Source organism: Tamandua tetradactyla, chromosome 2 (assembly GCF_023851605.1).
Source record: "Tamandua tetradactyla isolate mTamTet1 chromosome 2, mTamTet1.pri, whole genome shotgun sequence".
NCBI classification, from domain to species: domain Eukaryota; kingdom Metazoa; phylum Chordata; class Mammalia; order Pilosa; family Myrmecophagidae; genus Tamandua; species Tamandua tetradactyla.
Genome location: NC_135328.1, coordinates 191,185,907 through 191,204,915, shown reverse-complemented (window position 1 = coordinate 191,204,915; position 19,009 = coordinate 191,185,907). Strand labels below are relative to the sequence as shown.

General features: G+C 43.1%; 1 long non-coding RNA gene and 1 pseudogene across 1 annotated transcript; one reads left to right on the top strand and one right to left on the bottom strand.

The window, feature by feature from the left end:
* Positions 1-2,253: 2,253 nt before the first annotated feature.
* Positions 2,254-4,941, bottom strand: LOC143658337 (ataxin-1-like; annotated as a pseudogene).
* Positions 4,942-8,078: 3,137 nt separating this feature from the next.
* LOC143663882 (uncharacterized) lies at positions 8,079-18,896 on the top strand. The gene is made up of 5 exons (XR_013166218.1): positions 8,079-8,139; positions 8,848-9,002; positions 9,184-9,276; positions 10,653-10,709; positions 18,678-18,896. It is a non-coding gene; the product is annotated as an uncharacterized LOC143663882 (long non-coding RNA).
* Positions 18,897-19,009: the final 113 nt, after the last annotated feature.

The following is a 19,009-nucleotide window of genomic DNA, read 5'->3' as shown; positions in this document are numbered from 1 at the left end:
TAGCTAGGCTGGCATATGGGGCTGGATAACAAGCCCCAGCAGAAAGTCAGAAACTGGGAAGCTGGGCAGAAGCCAGTTAGACTCAAAGTGCAGGCTAATCAGGCTTCAGCTGATGCTCCCCTGGGCACTGAAGGAAGCTAAATGGCCCTGGGCCCTGAACACACCAAGTGTAAGAGAAGCTGTTGATTTCAAGAACTTATTGACCAATGGGCAAGGGACTCCTGATGGTCTTCAGGCTAGTCCCTCATTGGCTCAAGAGCTGAGCAGGTAGCAGAGCAAGAACAGGTATGTACTGACATATGGCAGAGCACTCAACAACTCCAAGCAAGAAAATACCTTCACCAGAAAACAGATAGATGATTCTTTCCAACCAAATCCTGTTCAAGTTTAGGGGTGAGAGTGAGGGTGGGCACATTCAATGCTTTTTTCACAAATCAAAGATTGGGAATCCTGATGCTGAAAGGAATGAATCTTAGATAATGTTATTCCCATATTGGTTGACAGGAAGTCCAGGCCCAGTTTCCCAAGTTATCACATGACATAAGTGAACCTCAGTGATGATACCTGGCTGGGGGTGGGAAAGTATTTGACCCACAAGGAGCCAATGCCTGCCCAGAGTGGTGGTTGATGGGCTGTGGTCAATAAGACTAATCCATGGGGATTGATTCAGAAGGTAATTCCAAAACTATATCCACAAATCAAATCAAATAAGACCTAAGAAATCCATATATTTAAGGGGTAAAGGTAGGGTTAGAGAGTTGAAGCCAAAAGGCCAGGAACTGAGAATACAAAGATGCAGAAAAAGAGACAAGAAATAATTATTGGGTTGGTGCCAGTGGATTAAGAACTTTCCTGCCAACAAGACTGGGATGCCCAGGTCACCCTTTGACAGGGTGCAGGAACTTTGGAGTATGGAAATATGGGCTGGCCTAAGTTAAAGGCTGAAACTCAGGGAGATATTTACTGCCTTATTATCAGTTAATGGGTTGCAAGTTGATAATCAGCTCTTGGTACAATGGAGAAAATGGTGAGTAACTTTGTTGGCTGCAGTGTCACCTGCCTTATTTTCAGCCTCTCACCTTTGCTGCAGATGTTAAACCACTACGCATTTGCTGGCATGAGAATGCTCTCACCAGTCTTGGGAAAGGCAGTAAGGATGCTTCCCAGAGAAGTTTCCATTCTACTGCCTTAGTGTAGATGGGGAAGCCATTCTATTCCCTTAGTGGGTAGGGAAGCCATAGTATTGTCAGACACTGGAATCTCAAAGACACATTCTTGAATGTCACCTCATTTAACACCTGAAACCACTGTGTACAGTAGACAGGGTGGAATTATTTTCTTTATTGTGCTTTAAGGTTTAGCTGTAAGCACTGTGCTAAATTCTTTGTGCCCATTATCTCATCTAGCTCCAAAACAACCCTTCCACACAGGTATCATCCCCATTTTAAAGTTAAGAAAGCCAAGACACCAATTGGGAAAGGAATTTGCCTGCCAGTTGCTAGTAGATGTCAGAACTTCAACTTAAATGCAGAATGACATTTGTCCTCCAAAGGGCAATTGGTCTAGCTGGAGAGCAAACCCTGGGAATTTTGAATGGAGAAAAAGGAAAAACTCACCCTCCTCTCCAGTAAATCTACCTCACCCCCCATCTGGGATCATATTCTATGTTAACTATGTTGTTGAGGCTCCCCAAGATTCTGCATCTTGCTTTTTGTCCCCAGTAGCTTTTTTTTAAAAAACAAAATTACCCTTTACAGTGCACATCTCTCAAAAGAAGGGTTCTGTGTGTGTGGCCATCACCTCATAACCAACTGTGGGGCCCCCTGCCCTCCTGCCACAAAAAAAAAGGAAAAAAAAGAAAAAACATCAGACAGTGTAACTGCTACTATAAGCTGTGAATCATCATTTGTTGGGTCTTTCTTTGCTTCCTTTCTCTACTACTTGCTCCCAAAGCCTGGGCTTTCCCCTTGCAGGAGCTAAGGATGGGGAGGAAAGAACAAGGAGGCCCTGAATATGGTATGTTTCTTCTCCTGTGCGTCCCCTTTCTTCCTGGGCCCAGGCCTGCTTCTCCCATCACACTACCCTGTGGGGTTGTCCTCAAAGAATGCCCTGGGGTAATGAGAAGAGACTTTGCCTAGGGAGACTGCATCTGCTTCCCCTAGCCCACCCCCCAACATCACTATCTAGAGAGCCATTCCCTGCTCAGTCTGTGCAAATCATCTGCCTGCACAGGTTCGGCTCTGGGGTAAAGCCCTAAGCCTGGTCTGGGAGAGAGGTTTGCTTTCCTGCATTGAAAAGCCCTTCAATGGACAGCTTAATCTCCAGTGGAATGAATCAGGGGCAGAGCAAGGTGGCTGTGTCTCCTCCCCTTGTGTGCTGTATCTTTGGAAGCTCAAGGCTGACCAAGAGGCCTGAGCACCAGGCTCAGGCTGGGAGAGCTCTACCACACGGGAACCCTCTCCTAACAGCTGACTCTCTGGGTCTCAAGACTGTTCTCTCAGACCTTTCTTGAGAGGGACCCAGCTGGCCTAGCCGAGCACAGCTGGCCTGAGAAACTGAGTTACTGTTCAAGCTCTGTAAACTGTCAGAGATGTAGACATCTCCCACTTGTAAACAATGGAAGGGCAGAGAGAAGAGCTGTGCAGTCCACCCAGGGCTGCAAAAGGACCAACCCTGATCATATGCAAAGATAGGGTGTCGGGGGACACCTCGGTGCTCACTTTGCCCTGCTGCTCCCCAGCCATGAAATGCAGCATGACAAATCCAGGTCACTGGCTCTCTTGATTGTCCAGAACTGTGCTAGAGTCAATTTTCAGCCCACCCTCAGCCCTGCTCCCTTGGCACTGTACCCAAAATCCTAGGTCTGGAGGTCCTCCACCTGCTCCAGCTACCCCACAGCCAGCTGGATGATGGTGCCTTTCATGAAATGGGAGGGCAAGTGGAAGGAGGTTGTTCCATTTTGCTAGCTGCCGGAATGCAATATACCCAAAACAGAGTGGCTTTTAAAAGGGAGAATTCAGTAAGTTGCTAGTTTACAGTTCTAAGGCCTAGAAAAAGTCCCAATTAAAGCAAGTCTCTAAAAATGTCCAAATTAAGGCACCAACAAGAGGTCACGTTCACTCAAGAAAGACAGATGAACTTCAAGGTTTCTCCCTCAACTGGAAAGGCACATGGTGAACATGACAATGTCTGCTAGCTTTCTCTGCAGACTTCTTCTTTCATGAAGCTCCCCCCGGAGCATTTTCCTTCTTCATCTCCAAAGGTTTCTGGCTGCGTTGGCTTTGTGGTTCTCATGGCTAACTGGTCATTCTCAAGCTTTCTCCAAAATGCTTCCTCCTTTAAAGGATTCCAATAACTAATCAAGACCCACCTGGAATGCGTGGAGACACATCTCCATCTAATCAAGGTTAATACCAACAATTGGGTAGATCACAACTCCATGGAGATAATCTAATCAAAAGATCCCAATCTACATTATTGAATAACGATTAAAAAGAAATGGTTGCTCCCATACGATTGGATCAGGATTCAAACATGGCTTTTCTAGGAAACATAATCCTTTCAAATCAGCACAGAGGTAATGGGAGGTGGTGCTGGCTCTTTGTCCGGAAAGGTGGTTCTGACCTGCATGTCCAGACCATGCCACCAGGATCTTTGAGTCCATGGGCAGCAGGCCTTGGTCAGTTCCAGTAGGTACCAGGTTGCCATTGGCTACAACCACTACTTCAGGTAAAGGTCTGTGTTTCACCAGTTCCTGATGGGACTGAGGGTAGAACCCTCAGGCTTGATTCTTCTCTGCCATCTCTGCCACATTCTTGGGTGACTCTTGCCCCTCACCCTGATGGTCAAGAGAATAATGGGACAGGTCGAGAGGGCTGGATTCATCCTTTCTGAGCTGCCACCACACAATAGCCCTGAGACACTAAAGCATCAACCACTGGCTGGATCTTGAGGTTAGTATCTTGAGTCCCTCAGTGCCGACACTGCATCCTCCACTCATGGAGTCTGAGAACCTGACAACAACTATCCATCTACCACCCATTCCATCACCAGCACCAGCCCCTGACCTTCAACCCTGCTGTTGGGGGAGTTAAGGGCTTCACTTTCCCATCTTACTAAATTTTGCTCTCATTGTCTCTGTCCTTCCAGAGCAGACTGACCTTCCTGAGGGATAAAAACTGGACTGGCACCTAATGGTAGGGTTTCATGCAGAGTATACCCAGCAGGTAACCTGGACATCTGGTAATAAATGGGCATTTGGCCTGGAGCAATGTCCAGTAGCTGAGTACTTGAGTGATGTGGCAACTGCCCAGATGGGGAGGCAGCAGAGAGAGCTTTGTTGAATGAGTGGGCTGGGGATGAAGCCTGGTGGGGAGGAGTGGCTCCTTCTTCCAGGAGTGAAGCATATGGCAAAAAGTGAGGAAAGTGAGGTGGTAAGGTGGTAAGGTCAGCAGAAGGAGAAAGGAGGGGCCTCAGTAGGAAATCGGGTGATACAGCATAGGGAAGGCTATAAGGAGACCCAATAAACTGCAGAGAGGTGGATGGAAGCTGAGCATAGTGGATTGGGGGATAGTGGATGCCTGGATGTTGAATCAGTGAAGATGCTACATTAAATGTGGAGGGCAAGGGGCTCATGTTCACCATGGAAGAGAGGCCAGTTGGTGAGAAGGAAGAAGGTGACACAGCACCTTATACAGCATGCCATACTGGTCCATTGTCTGACCAATGATAGCCTCAGCTCCATCACCCACGAGGCTGACTCTGGCACCACCCTGGCTCTGCCCAGCCACCACAACCCCTGGGGACCATTCAGAGGCATCACTGGAGGGTATGTGGCTAGCTTAGCAGCTGGTAGTTCTTCCCATATCCTCACTAGTCATGGGAAGATCTCTTTTCCTTTGGTGGAAGGCATTTCTGACTCTTCTCATGAACAGGTTTCATATTGCTTTGTGCTGTTCCTGGAGCTTGGAAGCAGTTGACTTGTTCCTTGGGGCATCAGAAGTAGCTTTTCTGCATCTCTTATGCTGCTGGCTGGGGTGGCCCATCTAAACTTCCAGTGGAGCTTCTGAACAGCTATAGTAAGAAACAATCTCCTCCCAGCTGGCTTGGGAGCTGGCTCATCTCATGGGGCTCCCTGGGTTCCTCCCCCTGGTCCCAGAGCCTCAGCTACCATGACCACCCCCATTCCTGGCTCTGGAGATCCCAGTAGCTCTTATTTTGTGTCCAAATAGGTATTGAATCCAGGTCATTCCTGAAATTTTCCTTCAGCTCAACAAACTAGGCCTGTATACCAGACCCACTTCACAAGGTTTTTAACTAGCCCTGTCTAACCACTGGTTTCCAGCCAAACTGAGAGACAGCATGGTATAAAATGGTTAAGAGCATGTAATTTGAATCTGAACTGCTTAGTTCAAATCCTGTCTCTGACACTAACTAACAATGTGACCATGCATAAACCGTTTAACATTTTGTCTGTGCTTCAGTTCCACCATCTGTAATATATGTATAATAGTAGTCATATTCCATAGGCTTGTGAAAAATAAATGAGTAAGTATATATAAAGTACTTTAAATAGTGCCTCACAGGTGGTAAGGACTATGTACCAATCAGTATGAGCTATCATTATTGTTCCCTGTGTCAGCAAGCATCATGACCAGATAGGACAAGTGAAGAAAAGCAGTAGATGGCCGGCTTATAATCAGGTTATTTATTTTAACCAACGACTATTTATTCATTTCTATGTACTAATAATGATAATAGCTGTGATTCATTGAGTTTCTACTATGTTCTAAGCACTATATAAATGGTTTTTCATGTAATCCTTATAATGACCACTTGAAATCCATATTATTATTCCTACTTCACAACTTGTTCTAGTTTCCTAGCTGCTGGAATGCAATATACAAGGCATGGAGCAGCTTTTAAAAAGGGGAATTTGTTATGTTACAAATTTACAGTTCTAAGGCTGTGAAATTGTCCAAATTAAAGCAAGTCTATAGAAATGTCCAATCTAAAGAATCCGGGGAAAGATACCTTGGTTCAAGAAGGCCGATGACATTCAGGGTTTCTCTCTCAGCTGGAAGAACACATGGCAAAGCCTGCTAGCTTTCTCATCCTGCTTCTTGCTTCATGAAGCTCCTCAGGGAGAATTTTTCTTCTTCATCTCCAAAGGTCTCTGGCTGCATGGGTTCTCATGGTTCTCATGACCCTGCAGCTTTTTCCAAAATGGTTCCCTTTTAAAAGGCTCCAGTAAGCAATCCACCTTGATTGGAACCTATCTAATCAAAAGTTACCACCCACGACTGGATGGGTCACATCTCCATGGGAACAATCAAAAAACTCCCACCCAGCAATACTGAATGAGGATTAAAGGACATGGCTTTTCTGGGGTCCACAAGAGATTCAAACCAGCACACAACTTCTACATATGCAGAGGCTCAGAGAGGTTAACCAACTGGCCTGAGGTCATAGAACTAGTAAACAAAGAAACTTGAGTTTGAACTCACATCTCTCTGATTCCAAGCTCGCACACACTTTTGTTCTTTCAGATAAGAGTTCAAAAAACTGAGACATGTTCTAGGTTGTTTCCACTATGAGACTGTTTAGACATTTTAGTACCTTCTATTCTTTGCTGGTGATTGTTCTCTCCTTGCCCTTGTCATGTTTCCCTGTAGGCAGTTTGTACCCTGCCCTGTTGACTTCACTTGGGGCCATGTGACTTGTTTTGGCCAGTGATGTGTCCACAGCCATGAGTTACGCCACATCTGAGTAGGAGCTTTCAATGTGCTTGCATAGTTTTGCTCTGCCCCTTTGAGCTTGTGCCCCCTGCTATGAGAATAACATGCTACAGATGGAGTTAGTCTTTTCAGCCTAAGACCCTGGGGGGTGAGCCACACCTGGCAGGGCCCAGAAGACCCCACATAGCTATTGCTGATTAGCCACTCTCACATAAGACGAGCAGGAAATAGATGGTTGATGTAAGCCATTGAGATTCGGTAGGAGGGGGCAAGGGTTGCTGCCAAAGCAAAAGCTGACTAATACAGACGCAGTCCCAGGAGCAGGGGATAGACCAGAAAATCTCCACTCTAATAGAATGAGAAAAGAGGAGGATAATCAAATAATAATATATTTGGTTGTAAAGATGGGCCTTATGCCAACCTAATGCATTTTTGTACATATTTGGTGATCTAAATATGTTTTCTAAATTAAAATCAAAATAATGAAGCCACAAAGGGCTCAGGGACACGGAGGAAGGTGAGAAAGCAGTCAAGGTCTTTGAGTTTCCCTTCATGGTGGGAGAAGGTGGAAGGCAGCTCCAGTAAGTGCAGAGAATAAGCCCAAGTAGGAACTCTTCTTCCCTGGAGAAGAGACCATATATAGGGCTTTCCTGTAGAGAGACAAGAGGGAGAGGCCATCAGAGCTCACACAGCCCTGTGCCTTTGGCTCCCATGGTGTCCTGGAAACTTGTAGGGTAAACAGGTAAAGCTCCTGCTTAGCCAGCAAAAGTGGGGACCAGGCAAAGATCCCTGAATTCTGGCTGCAGCATCTTTCACCAAGCCATAAGGCCATCAGATAAAGCATTTGGCCACAACTTGAGTCATCAGTGGGGCTGACACAGATCAGCTTTATGGAGACCTCTGTGCACGGTGCATAGTTGGGTAATGGGGGTGATTCTTTTTACACAGATTTGTGCTCAGTAGAGTCTTTTGAGCCTGCGGGTTGATAGTGTTGGGGAAGGTGACTTCTGACCGCACCAGAACCCAAGCCTGCCCTTGAGCTCTTCACAGCTCTTTAAATTTCTGCCTTTAACCCTTCAAGAATAGATAGTGCAGGCCTTTGCAGGGCGCAGGGGGATTGTGGGGTTCCTACGAGAGACAGCAGAGGAAGGAAATGCTGGGGCCACTTCATTAGGCCCCCTTATTGGTCTTAGGCCAGCTGAAATCCAGGAAAAGGCTGGAACACTGGCTGCGGTGTTTCCATGGCAACAGCAGGCAGCAGTGCACTGGAGTTAGTGGAGGAGGAGAAGGCTGGCTGGGGGAAGCAGGCAATGAGGGAAGGGGGCAGGGGGGTTGGGAGGGGGGAAGGTAAGGGAGATTGAACAGAGAGAAAAGCAGAGGAAAGAGAGAAGCAAAGTCTGAGGTAGGAAAGGGAAGAAGGGAGGAGGGAGGTGGAGGTTAGGAAAGAAAAGGGGAGGAGGAAAAGAAACGGGGGCAGAATAAGAGGAAGTATATGGAGAGGAAGAAAAGGAAGGAGCAAGAGGAATGGAGCAGGGAATGAAAGGAGAACGAAAGAGAAGAGCTTGTATTCCCTGCTTCAAGCATAACAGATGAGGGTGCCAACTGCCCTGGCCTCAGGAACCTCCCCCACTCCATGGCACAGTATAAAATAGACAGGAAAAAAAGAGAAGACTTGGGTTTACCCTTAGGTAGCTGTAAGGTTTCAAGAACAAGCATTGGCATCTGACAGACTGTCTCTGGCACTGTGAGCATGAGCAAATCACTTAACTTCTCAAGTTTCAGTTTTCTCATCCAAAAAAAAAAAATAGAAATAATAACTGCCTCATGTGCTTATGCAAATTAAATAAGATAATGCATATAAGGTCCTGAATATGCTGTGTGGCACACAGTAAGCATTTAATAAATGACCAATTTTATTGCTTTTATGTGCGACTGGGTCATCATTTAACTTCTCTGTGACCCCATTTTCTCATCTGTAGAAGAGTGATAATCCCTATCTCAGAGGGTTTTTAAAATGTATTATTGTAAATGCTCAATAAGTCTTAGTTATTAAAATTATTTTCTTAAGAAGAAGAATAAACATATGTATAGCACCTGGTACTTTTTCAAGGCACATTCTCGATGGGCAGCTCATTTCACACCCAAAACCACTGTGTGCAGTAGACAGAGCAGTGCTGGCTTCATTGGGCTCGTGGATTAGCTGTACACACTCTGCTAACTGCCCTACATCCATGCTCCATCCAGCCCCCAGAACAACACTTCCAGGTAGGTGTTGTTTTCCTTTTACAATTGAGAAAGTCAAGGCACCAAGGTAGAAAAGAATATGCCTGCCACTTGCTAGAGGAGGTAGTAATGGACTTAAATGCAGAATGGCAGGCAGAGGTACCACAACTAATTTGAAACAACTCATTTAACTCAGTATTTTTGCCCAAACCAACCCTTGTAGCATGTGCTGCTGCCCTGCGGAACTGAGCGAGGCAAGGATTCCTAGGTCTTTGGGGAATCTCATCCACATGGGCCACCTCCAAGGACATCCCTGGTAAGCCCTGTCCACTGAGCTGGCTTCTTAGGGTTGCTGGGCTCAGGGGCTGCTGACAGCTTGGGCAGAGCCTGGGACAGAGTGGGCACTCCTGAAAATGTCATACACTGAGAAGACCAGTCAAGTCCAGGCAAGGAATAGTTCGGTACAGTACGCTTTTCCTACTAGGGTCGCTGGTCCTTAGAGGGCCCCACCCGGGGCTGCAGAAGGAGGAAGCAAGATAGTTTAGACTTTTTCTTTTTTTTTTTTTTAACAGGGAAGGTATTAAAGATATTTCATTTTCACTCCCCTTCTGATAAAGTTAAAAATATCTTTGTAGTTATTGTTTTTTAAGAAATTGTGAGCGTGTGTGAGAGAGAACAGGAGTGAGAGCATGACAGGGAGAGAATAGAAATCGGGAGGAGAGGAAAGGGGAGGACAGAAGTAGAGAGAATGGCGAACCACAGAAAGACAGATGCCAAAAGATGTGAGAGGAGAGGAAAACAGCACTAGAGGTAGAGAGAAAAAAACGGAGGCAAAAAGGGAGTGACAGGGAGATAAACACGCTGAGAGAAGGGCTTAGAAGGGAGGTGGGCAGGGAGGCAGAGAGGAACACAGAGGTATAAAAGCTGAGGAGAAGCCACTAGAGGAGAAGGGGCAAGCAAGACAGGAAACATGAAATCTTTCTTAGTCAAAGAGAAATACACATGAACTCCGGGACTGGGAACATACAGTGGTTATGAAAATATAACCTTAATGTTTGCAAAGCTAGGAGAAAGAAGTTCTTTCCCCTATCTCTCTCCTTCTCTCTCCCTCCCTTCTCTCTCTCTCCCCCCTTCCTCCCTCCCTCTCTACCCAGTCCCTCCCTCCTTCTGTCCCTCTTTCTTCTTATCTCTTTCTCTCTCCCTCTTCCTCTTCCTCTCTCTCATTTACTCATTCACTCCTTTTTCAGATGGAAGGCTGAATCAGCTCTCTACAGTCTAAAAAGGGTATGCTCAGCCAGAATTTGTGACAAAGGTGGTTTGAAATGTGGCAGCATAAATGTTCTTGAAATTCTCATCCCATTGTAAAAATAAAGAAACTTAATTTCAATATTCTGGGAATAAGAATAATCCTTTCTCACCTCTCAGAGAAGCAGTTGGCTTTGTGCCACAAATCACTCATATTGCTACGAATGTTTCTAAATATCGGTGTCTTTTTACCATGGTGATCCTGCTTCTGGTGTGGCCTCAGTTGGGACAGATTCAGTGTTTGTTCAATGGGCATTTAAGGACCCACTAGACACAGGACATGGACTTGGCGGAGTTGGACGCTGGGTGGTCATTAGCTCTGGCCTTGGCCAGTGTTATGTAAGGGTACCCCAGGTAAGGGTTGAATGCTTTTCTGCTCACCCACAGCTCTCCGGACAATTCACACCAAGATGGCCTTGGTTGTGTTTCCCAAGTGTCTCCCAGGTAAGCCTGAGAGGTGAGCTTCCCCAGGTAGAATGGGGCCTGGATCCAGGACAAGCCCATCTACCTGTCCTGATTCCTTTGGTCAATGATAAAAGTATCGGTCCAGTGAGGTTCTGGTGTAGCTCTGTATATTCTGTTGGGGTCAATGCAGCTGTGGGAAATGGGGAGCAGAGAGTCAATCTGCACAATCATGGAGCGCCTCCTCTTTAAGCAGTCGTGGAAAGTGCCCCCAACTCCCTAGAAGTCACCTGTAGACAGGTGCCCTACACATAACCTCTCCCTTCCTGTCTGTGCTCTCCTACCCCCTTCTACCTAAGTATGTTCTCTGAGGGCTGGAGTGTGAGTGCCTGACGGCAGAACTCTAGGAGTGACCCTATAACAATGAGACACGGGACTTGGTGAATAAATAACCCAGCTTCCTCACCTCTCAGTGGGAAAAATTCCAATGCTTCTCAGGGACCCTAACAAAACTGGGCTTCAGTTATCTATAGGGATAACCTGCTCATAAACTCATCCTTTCTTGATTTTTCTTCTTCCCTTATCTCATTCTGCACTCCTTCACCATGCTAAATAAGCCCAATAGTCAAACTTCTTGTGCACAAATCCTTGTTTGTGGGGGTAGGGGAACCCAAACTAAGGTATCCTTATATTAGCTCAATTAACCCCCACAACAATCCTCTAGAGGTAGGCTTCATTATTCTCAGTGTTAAAATTCATTCATTAGCATGCAAAAAAATTTCATTCATTGAATACCTACCCTGTGCCAAGGTTGCATTGGCACTGGGAACCCATACATGACCCCTGCCCTCAAAGGGCGTATATTCTAGACTGAAAGGAGACATTAAACAAATAATCACATAAATAAATATACAGTTATTGTGGCAAATGCTACCAGTGAGAGGTACCTGGGTCTTTGAGAATGTAAAATAGGTGTACTTGACCTTGTCAAGAAGATCAAGGAAGGCTTCCCTATAACAGGGACATTTCGGTTGAGGTCAGAAGGAGGAGTAGAATCTAATTTGTGAAGACATAAAAGAAAAACTATTTCAAACAATAAGAACAACTTGGAAAAAGGTGAAACTGAGGCAAACAAAGGCTAAAGTCACACACATATTAAATGGTTGGGATTCAGATTTGTCTGAATCGAATACCCAATCTCTTTACATATACTCAACAGCTGGAATGGAATTCGGTGCACAAGAGCAGGAGGGAACTCATGACTCTCATCCTCCCCAATCCTATTTCATAGCATCTGCCTCCAAGGAAGAAGCAGCCTTTGTAGGAAAACTTGGGGGGGGGGGGAACTTCCTAGGTGACTTCTAGATGGGGAGGGAGTGATCTCCAGTATCCAGAGTTATAGACTTTCCTTCTATCTCAAAGCAGAGACCCCAAAAAAGGATACTATCAAGGACAGATAAGAATCTGGAATGGCTAGGGGGTCATTTTTGTTTCTGGCTAGTATGTAAACTATGGAAAAGTCTTATATTCCCATGGTAACAACAAGGAAGAAGCCAACAAAAAATAAACTAGAGGACTAACAAAAAGTAGTGGATGCCAGAAAGCCTTGACAAATTCAATTCTAGAGAGTAATGAGCCCTTCATATGTGAGCAGCAAGGAGTGGCAGCTTCCAGACCTGGGAACAGAGACTGCTTAATGCAAATGGGTAGAGAACCAGGTCCACCACAGACAAAGGTAATGTTTTAGAGATGAGGAAACACAAGCCAACTTGCAAGTAACGATATGAGAAGGCAGGAAATATTGGACTATAGAGTAGCTCCAAACACAAAGATCAATCACTTTGCCCCCAATTTCTGCATGCTCCCTCCCCCAGAATTGTGCTGAGTCGCCAGAAGTGGAAATGCAGATGTAGAGAAGCTTGTGCACTATTGTAGAGCTTGAATTTTGATGTCAAGTCTCCTGGACTTGACTCCAAAAGTGATCCAAGGTTATTAAATTTGCAACTCAACCCCCTTCCGTCTCAAAGCTTGAAAAATTGAAGAGATCAGTGCTTAGGGAGATCAAAGGTTCAGCTGAGAGGCCAAGAGAGAGATCCTTAGTCTCATTTGAAACCAGAAAGGAATGCAATCTGATTAAAACTGTGGCACAGCCCCACCCTCAACTCAATTCCTAGTGAAATAGGAGTTGTACCTGACAGCCACTTGACAGAGGGAAAGATTTTTCTTTCTGTGAAAACTAAAAGAAAACAAACCAAAACTTATCCTTCCATTTCCACCATTTTTGCATGCAATATCTGGCACAAAATCAGAAATTACAGCGTGTGAAAAAGCAGGAAAATGTGATCTATAATCTAGAGAAAAACAATCAGTATAAGTTGACTCACAGAAGACTCAAGGGTTGGAATTAGTATTCAAGGATTTTAAAATAATTATTGTAAACATGTTAGAGGATCTGCAGAAAAAGATAAATAGAGTACGTGAAGAAAAGGAGAATATCAGAAAAGAAATGGAAACTCTAAAAAATATAAATGTGTAGAACTGAAAAATCTGTTTATGTGAAATTAAAAGTTGATGTTATAAACTTGACAGCAGCTTCGGTGTAACAGAAGGGAATAGTAAGATTGAAATCATGTCAGAAAATTCCTTAAACTGAAATCCAGAGCAAAACAAAAAACAAAACAAAAAAAAGAGAGAGAGAGAGAGAGAGAAAGGTGCAGAACAGAATATCAGTGACCTGCGAGATATTATAAAATGATCTAATAGACGTGTAACTGAAATCTCAGAAGGAGAGAAGAAAAAAAGCTAAGATAGGAAAAAATGCTTGAAGACATATGGCTAAAACTTTTTCAAATTTGATTTAAAAAAAAAATCAACCCACAGTTTCAAGAAGCTCACTAAACCCAAAACACGATGGCTATAAAGAAAATCACACAAAAGAACATCATAACGATGTGCACACAAAATGGAGAGTAAATCTTTAATACAGCCAGAGAAAAACATATACCCACAAATAAATTTTTCTGACTTTTTATCAAAAACAATAAAACCCAGAAAAGAATGGAAAAACTTCTTATTAGTATTAAGCAAAAGAAACAAAACTGCAGACTAGAATTGTATATCTAGCAATAATGTCCTTCAAAAATAAAGGTGAAATAAAGATATTTTTACTTAAATAAAAGCTGAGAATATTCAACAGCAGCAAACCTACACTACAAGAAATGTTATAGGGAATTCTTCAGAATGAAAAGAAATTAGACCAAAGTAAATTCAGAATGAAGACCTCTGGAAATGTTGAATACATGGGTAAGTATAAAAGGCTATCTTTGATTTTCTTAATTTCCTTAAACATTCCTATAGGGGCTCTCTCTCCTGCCCATCCATCATAGCTGCTAAGCTGCCTCAAGATATGACCAAGTTATTTTCCTATTTTAAACCCCTTAGTGGTTCACCATCATCTAAAATAATCAACTCTTTACTATGGATTCAAGACTCTTCGTTTTGAGATTCACCCTGTGTCTGCAGATTCATCTCTGGCCATCAGCATTCCTACATACAGCAGTTGCTAAAGAAGCCAAAAAAGAGCAGGCTTCAATAAGAAATGAGAATGAAGCTGATCTGGTCAGGACTACAGTAAATCAGAATACAGGGTAAAGGATGCTATTGTCTGTATTTAGAACTTCACCTACTGTATGAGATCAAAAGAAGAGAGGTTTATTTTGTCCAAAACCTAAATTTTCTGTAGCACATAATCTAACTTACCTGTCTGGCCAGTTCAGCTCAACAACCTAAACACATGGGACCAAGAATTGGCAATGAGGGCTTGTAATTCTGTGTAGCTTAACGTGAAGCCTGGATACATTCCAGAGTATGTGGGACAGATAATTAAATGTATTAGCAAAATCTCTTGAGGGACTAGAGGTAAAAAAAAAAAAAAAAAAAAAAAAAAAAAAGGAACTATTAAACTTTTCCGTCTGGGAAATCCCAGATGCTTTCTCAACTATTAGGGATTCCCAAGCTAATAGGACAAGCCCTTGATCTTGATCTTGATCTTGAGGGTTGCTCTTGTGAAACTTGTATCTGTAACAGAGAAGCTGAGCCTACCTATAATTATGCCTAAGAGTTACTTCCAGAGAACTTCTTTTGTTACATAGATGTGTCCCCTCTCTCTAAACCCAACTCTGCAAGTAAAATCATTGCCTCCCCCTCTACATGGGACATGATGTCCAGGGGCATAAGAGTCTTCCTGGCAACGTGGGCTCTATCTCCCAGGGATGAGCCTGGCCCTGGCACTGTGGGATTGACAATGCTTACCTGACCAAAAGGGGAAAAAGAAATAAAATAAAATAAGGTATCAGTGGCTAAAGTATTTCAAATGGAGTTGAGAAGGCTATTCTGGAGGCTACTCTTATGCAAGCTTCAGCTAGATATTGCTAATTGTCATGATTTGTCAAGCCCCAACCAACAGTATTTTTGTAAACCCGAAAGAACACCCATGGTTCTGTCTACAACTCTAGAAAATTTTCACTCACTAAGTTTATGTTTCAGAAACCTATAACCTCCATAGATTCCTAGTCTAGATATGCTCTGAAACCCAGCGTTGCCAGTCTCTCCAAGAACATCAAACGTTGCATCCCCTATCCCATAATGTCAACACTCCTTTTCAACATGAAGTTAGAATGGTCATTGCCCAAATATCCCTAAAGATTGGGAGAAGGATCAAAGGAGAAGGAGGAGTTGTAACAGAGAAGATAGGATTTAACAAATGAGTATGACTACTGAATCACTATATTGATGTTTCTTTTTTGTCTTCAGTGTCTTAGAGTAACTAAAAGGAAACGCCTGAAATGGTGGAAACTGTAACCCATACCATACTTTGAAAATTGTTCTGAAACTACTTGTTAAAATGTACTGTGAGATTTATTGCTTTTTTGTACATATGTTATATTTCATAGTAAAAGAAGTTAAAAAAAATTAGTATCTTGTTACTTCCACAATGCTTAAATTTACTCTGTGCATGTTGGATCATTCCATGTCTTTTGCCAAAGTCCCATGATGACGAGGGCTTTTTTATCTTTCCAGTGGAGGAGATATTTGACCCAAGCCATCATAGCCCCTTAGTGACCAGTGAGCCCTGCTTTCAGAGGAATGATAACTGGGATCCAAAAGGAAATTCCGAGTCATAAAATAATCTCTTGCCTCATGGGACTAGACTCACTCTAATACGTGGTACTTATTCATTAACTTCACTCCTTAATTCACATATTCATTCGTCAAACACTTACAAAGAACCCATTGTGTGGCAGGTACTGTGTGAAGTTTAATCCATCAGGCAGTATCAGAACAGTTCTCACAACCCACAAGCTTTTCATGGGTTTATGAAAATATTTTGGACCTGAAAATCATTAATATCATCTCCAAAATACAAAGACTGCAAAATTAAATCAACAAACATCTACTTGTATGTATACAAAGAATAATCTTATGTCAACCTGTCAACTGCCTTTCAACACAACTCATATTGTTTTATATAAATTATATATGAACTATATTTAATGTGACAGTGGCATTTTAATAGGCTTGATTTTAAATAAGACAGGCCTCTAAATTTAAGGCCTACGAAAGTCATAAAACAACCTAAACATGCTAGAGAAACAAAGATGCCTAAGACCTAATTCCTGGCTTCAAGGGAGCCTAATCTTGGGTTTTGTTTGTTCACTGTTTTTTGTTTTTTTTTTATCTTCTAACCACGAGCTTCCAGAAGACAAGGATTTTGTCCTGTGTTTTCTTGTTAAACATCACATTCCCTGCACTTAAAGCAAGACTGTGTCCAGAATAGTGTCTAAAATGTTGGCCAGACAAACACGATCAGATAAGCACAATGATCTATAGTCTAAATTTTGAGCAATCAACGAAGACGCAAAGTCATTTTTATTGTATCCTCTTGCACACACATACACTTGCTGTACACACTCGCACAACTCCCTTCCCCACTCACTAAACTCCACAATGGATGGAAGGAGAAGAGGAAATTGACATTAGTGAATAACAACAAAGCACCAAGTATGGCAGTGGTACATAAAATATGCAGCATATAACCATTCCCCATGCTTGCTACCAAGTATTAATTGTCTTTCTTTCTCGAATTGTCTATATGCTTCTCCCAGCTTCCATTTGAAAACCCTCTTACATATCCTCTTGTATGCCAAGTGCAAGGCACACAATCATAAAGGGGAATGGCAATTTCAGTCAAATTATAAAACAAACAGGAAGTAGTTACCAGAAGAGGAGCTAAATTTCTTGAAATCCATCCTGCTGCTCACTTAAATGAAATGTTTATCTCTTCTGCACTTATCACCAATTCATTCCAATTCCTGAACGAATCTTGTCATGTCAGGCAGCTTTAATGACTTTCATTTATGCAAGCTCAATGCTGCCTCTCCTGAACTGGTCATCCACCATCAGGCACCCTGAGCCTTCTTCATCCTCATGGAGCCGAAACATTTCTACGATCCAGAGAAATTGCACTTTGGGGAGCTGCATTACTCTTGTGTCAGCATTCCATGACCTAAAAGTGATTATTTCAGAGTGATGTGCTTAAAGCTGCTCAAAGCCCAGGAAAGGATAGAAGAGGAGTGCGAAGGTCTCAGGGACATAGGAAAATGATCTAAGGCCTAGAGTCCATTTGTCCCATTCTGGATTTGACCAACACAGCATTACAGGATTAGTTTGAATAATGTGGTTTTAAAAATATTTGCTCAGCATTATATAAATATGAATTTAGGTATACTATTGAGGGTTTTTCTTCCTTGACTTGAAGGTTAATTTTTTAAATTTAGCATTCATTGGGCACTAATTATGTGGCCAGTCACTGTGCTAAGAGATTTCTGTTTGTTATCTTGACAACACGCAAACCTATGAAGGAAGCGACTTGCTCAAGTTTGCACATCTTGTAAGAATCTTAAGCTGGATGAAAACCCAGATTGTCTAAATCCAGAGACTTAACAAATATTTACAGGGTCCTTTCTTGGGCCAGAGGGAAAGATGGACATGCAAATTGATAAATTTCATATAGTGTGCTAAACTGCTATGAAAGAGATATGAGTGGAGTTCTGTGGGAGAACAGGGACAGGAGGGCGTGGAAGTTGGCAGCAGCAAATTCCTACCAGGGAGAGGAAAGTGGGTTCCACACAGAGGAGGTGACAGTAGAGGTGGGTTTTAATACCAGAGTTTGAATTTCCTAGGTGAATAAAGAAAGGATTGGCAATTGAGACAGAAGGAAGATCTTATACAGTATAGCTGAGTGTGGGAAAAGGCCCTGGGATATTAAAAATGAATGAGAGAGGGCATTCCAAATGGCTGGAATATAGGGTGAGTGGGAGGCTCTCATGAGACAGGAAACTGGAGAAGTAAACCAGAGCTGGGGTTTGGAGTTTTCACAGGCAATTAGCAAAAGCAGTCATAGTGGGAAGGAGTCCATGCACAACAGAGAAGAGACTAAAGAGTGTAGACCGGTGAGAGGCAGCTGAAACAGCCCAGGTGAGGACTAGTGAATCCTGAACTAAGGCAGGTACTGTGGAGATGGAAAAAACGGAATAGCTTTGAGAAGCGGTTCTTAAATGCCAGTGTACAGTAAAAAAAAAATTTTTTTGAATCACCTGGGAAATGATAAAAAAAATTGCATATTCTGAGACCTATCTCAAGATACTGGAATTCACTACATCTGAAGGACTCTAAAACTGCATTTTAACAAGCACCACATGATTCTGATGCAAGTGGTTCTCAGACAATTCCTTATGAGATATTTCCAGGATAGACAGGTTTGGTGATGGATTGGGTATGAGAATGAGGGAGAGAAAGAGAATTGAGTTTATAGACCCTACCCTGGCAACATTTCCTCTCTCTTCTAACTGCCCCATTTTCATCTGGGGTGTGCCTTTTCCCCAGTTTTAGTCCATGTGGTTTGAGTGACTAAGCTTAAACTAATCAGTTTCTCACTTCTAATCTATTCAGGGATGGGCAGATGATTCAATCAGAGCCAACTTCTGAGACTAGAGGCAAGAGAAGCAAGTAATCTTCCTTGTTGGCCTTGAACCCAGCAGGATAATATGCTGCAGCTGTTTCACCCAGGAAGAGCCTGAGAATAGAGCCACGGAAAAGCAGATCTGAGAGTTAGAGGAAAAAATATCCTATTGTCTTGGGTCCTGAATCCAGCCATGTCTAATGCCAATGTTTCCCTAAACTTTTCATTACATGAGTGTATATTTGTTTTTTTTTTTACATACTGCATTCTGCTTTGGGTTTTTCATCTCTGACAAAAGACTCTGCTAATCACTTTAAGAAAG